This window comes from Myripristis murdjan, chromosome 21 (genome assembly GCF_902150065.1).
Source record: "Myripristis murdjan chromosome 21, fMyrMur1.1, whole genome shotgun sequence".
Taxonomy (NCBI): domain Eukaryota; kingdom Metazoa; phylum Chordata; class Actinopteri; order Holocentriformes; family Holocentridae; genus Myripristis; species Myripristis murdjan.
The window spans coordinates 27,019,021-27,022,078 of NC_044000.1; the positions used below are offsets into that span (position 1 = coordinate 27,019,021).

Here is a 3,058-nt window from a genome sequence, read left to right on the forward strand (position 1 = left end):
AAGCGTTCAGATTTCCCTTCAGTGGAGCTGAGGGGCCGAGCCCAGAAACACCAGCCCACAGCGTGATCCCTCCTCCAGCAAACTGCACAGTCGGCACAATGCGCTCAGGCAGGGAACGTTCTCTTGGCGTTCCCCAAACCCAGACTCGTCCATCAGACCGCCACATAGAGGAACCTGATTGCTCCAGAGTCCGGCGGTGGCGTGCTTTACGCCGCTCCGTCCGCTGCTCGGCGTCGTGCTTGGTGATGTGAGGCTGGCGTGCGGCCGCTCGGCCATGAAGCTCCCGGCGCTCAGTTTCTGTGCTGATGTTGATGCCAGAGGAGGTTTGGAGCTCTGCAGGTACTGAGGCGGCAGAGCGTCGGACACTTTTATGCACTATGAGCCTCGGCGCTCGGCGACCCCGCTCTGTCACTTTACGTGGTGCTGAAGCTGACCAGACTGAGACAGACTGTCTGTCTGTTGGGACTAAAGGTTTTGCTCTCTGCACACCTTCTGTTATTATATTTTAAACATAAACAGACATGTAGTTATAAATGTTTTTAATGGCATTAATGGCGTCTTGTTGATGCTTTGATGCTGGTTTTCCACACTGCTGGATAATAAAGTTGTATTGATTGATTGACTGATTTTCCAGACTGCAGGTGTGTCATTGCAGCAGCGATGAATCCTGGGTTATTTCCGGAGCTTCCTCTAATAGCAGCAGGTTTCTGTCTGTGGGCTAATTTGACGCCTCCGGTTGAGCTTCTTATCTCAGCCCACGCAGCCGAGCGCCGACACGCCGGCTTCCGCTTCCTCTCACAGCATCCGGCAGGTGAGGGGTTTGGGGTCTTTTTCTTTCTCAGAATAGTGACGGAAAACGTAATTGACTTACACTGATTTTCGAGAGCTTTTCCCTAATGCTCTGCCCAAGCCTGACCTTGACCAAAGAGGCAGAACGTGAAAAAAAATGCCATCACCATGCTGGGGAAAAAAAAAACATCAGCCAGGTTCACTCCAGTCCAGCTTCCAAACACAGGCCTAATGATTAGACAAAATAAACACTGACAGTGGAGACAGTAAAGCACTGTAATATCTCAAGGTGACAGACCCCTCGGCTGTGGGACGTCCCGCCTGAGGACGTAAGACTCAGCAACTTCTTAAAACCTGATGTCTTTTTATTTTTGTTTTTATTCTTGTAGTTGCAGATATTAATTTCTATTTGCTGTTTTTTTGTTTGTTTGTTTTTGTTTGTTTGTTTGTTTCTCCATAGTTGTGATTATTCAGCTAAAAGAAACATCACCAATTCCCCCTTGCGGATCAGAGAAGTCCTTCAGATTTGGATTCTGGTTCTGGTTCAGGTTCTGATCGGAGACGCTCCTTTGCCATCAGCACCGATGTAACCTTTGTGAACGTGTGTGTTTTTGCAGATTCTGTCGCCTGAAACAGCCTGCGTGTTGCCTTCAGGGTCGTCACGTAAACTCAGAACAGAACAGACAGAAGCTTCATCATTTTTCACTGAAATAACACCAACATGACCGAACCCGAAGGATTAATGTCTACAAACCATCAAAAAGCAGTGAGAGATGCCACAGCGGCACAGCTGACATTTTTAACAGCTCGTCTGGAACCCAGTGAAGGAACAGGGAACGTGGAGAACCGGACAACAACATGTTCATGCTGGTTCTCAACCTGCCCTTGTGTTTAATCCTCATGGTTTCTTCAGCAGGGCAGGAGTGTGTGTGTGTGTGTGTGTGTGTCTCCACACAGAGGCATCAGATCCGTGGCTGGACGGCTGGATTGGGATTGAGGTAATCTGCTGCACCCCCTGCTGGCCGGGCCGGGAGGCTGCAGCGTTCAGCCTCCAGTTGAAACTTTTATGAAACTGACCTGAGAGCAGCGGCTCTGGTTTCATGCCCTTGACGTGCTCTTGCTCAAGGGCACATCAGCAGACACACACAAACCTGCAGCCATGCTAAATGGACCCCCCCCCCCCCCCCCCCCCCCCGATCAACCACCTCAAATAATACTCTACAATACAATACTCTTTCAAATAAACAAGTACAAATATATATAATCAATATATAGTAAAAATATTTTTTAAAGTCAACAGAAATCTACTTAAATAAATATGAAATATTGTCAAATAAACATTTAACAAATAAAAATACAAACACTGTATATTTAGGGTTTTTTTTCCAAGTCAAAAATATATCAAATACATTTTAGAGCAGTTTAAAGAACAAAAACAAACAAACAAACAAACAAACAAACAAACAAACCTGCAGCCAGGTGAAGTCTTCCCAGCATCTCGCAAAAATGCCACCTCAATAAAACCCAAATACTTGTAAATATTTTTTTAATTCAAAAATAAGTAAAAAAAAAAAAAAAAAGATAAAACACTCAACAAAATATAAAAAACACATAAAAAAGTTGTTTAAAAAAATATGAAAAAAAGAAAAGTAATCCAGCAGCCGGAGCAGCAATTCAGTTTCACTGTTTTCTGAAGACATAAAGCAAATAATTTGGACATTCCAACACACACACACACACACACACACACACACACACACACAAATACACACACACACAGTAAAAGCACAGGAGTGTGAACTCACCTGCTGGAGCTTCAGTTTCCTCTGAGCGAACAGCAGCGCTCAGCGACTGACACCGACACACACACACACACACACTAATCCTCCAACCAACTTAATCCCTTCCTCTCTCCCTCTCTCGCTTGCTCTCTCTCACCCTCCTCTGTAACTCTATCTCTCTTTACCTCCCTCCCTCCCTCACTCCTCCTCTCCTCTTTCTTTTTGGCTTTTTAATCTCATGTTACTCCATCTGCTCCCTCCTGCACTCCGACTCCATGTCTCTCACCCTCCTCGCTCTCTCTCTCTCTCTGTGTCCGTTTGTCTGTCTGTCTCTCTCTCGCCCTCCTCTCTCTCTCCCTCTCTCTCTCTCTCTCTACTTCACCAGATCACAAAGCTTCTTAACGCAGCTGCTTTTAGCTTCTGCGCGCACACACACACACACACATGTAACACAGGGCAGACAGGCTCAGCAGGCAGGCAATACAATG

At 46.0% G+C, this 3,058-nt stretch overlaps 1 protein-coding gene across 2 annotated transcripts in view; it reads right to left on the reverse strand.

Moving 5' to 3' along the window:
* Positions 1 to 2,669, reverse strand: part of mpp4a (MAGUK p55 scaffold protein 4a) — a 26,404-nt gene extending 23,735 nt beyond the window's left edge. Inside the window, exon 1 of one of the 2 annotated variants that reach the window (XM_030080041.1) lies at positions 2,595 to 2,669. The gene's annotated coding sequence lies outside the window, so the exon portion shown is untranslated. Of the gene's footprint in view, positions 1 to 2,258; positions 2,336 to 2,594 lie in introns of those variants that run through there. The other variant, XM_030080042.1, reaches the window with a different exon arrangement.
* Between the last annotated feature and the right edge of the window lie 389 nt (positions 2,670 to 3,058).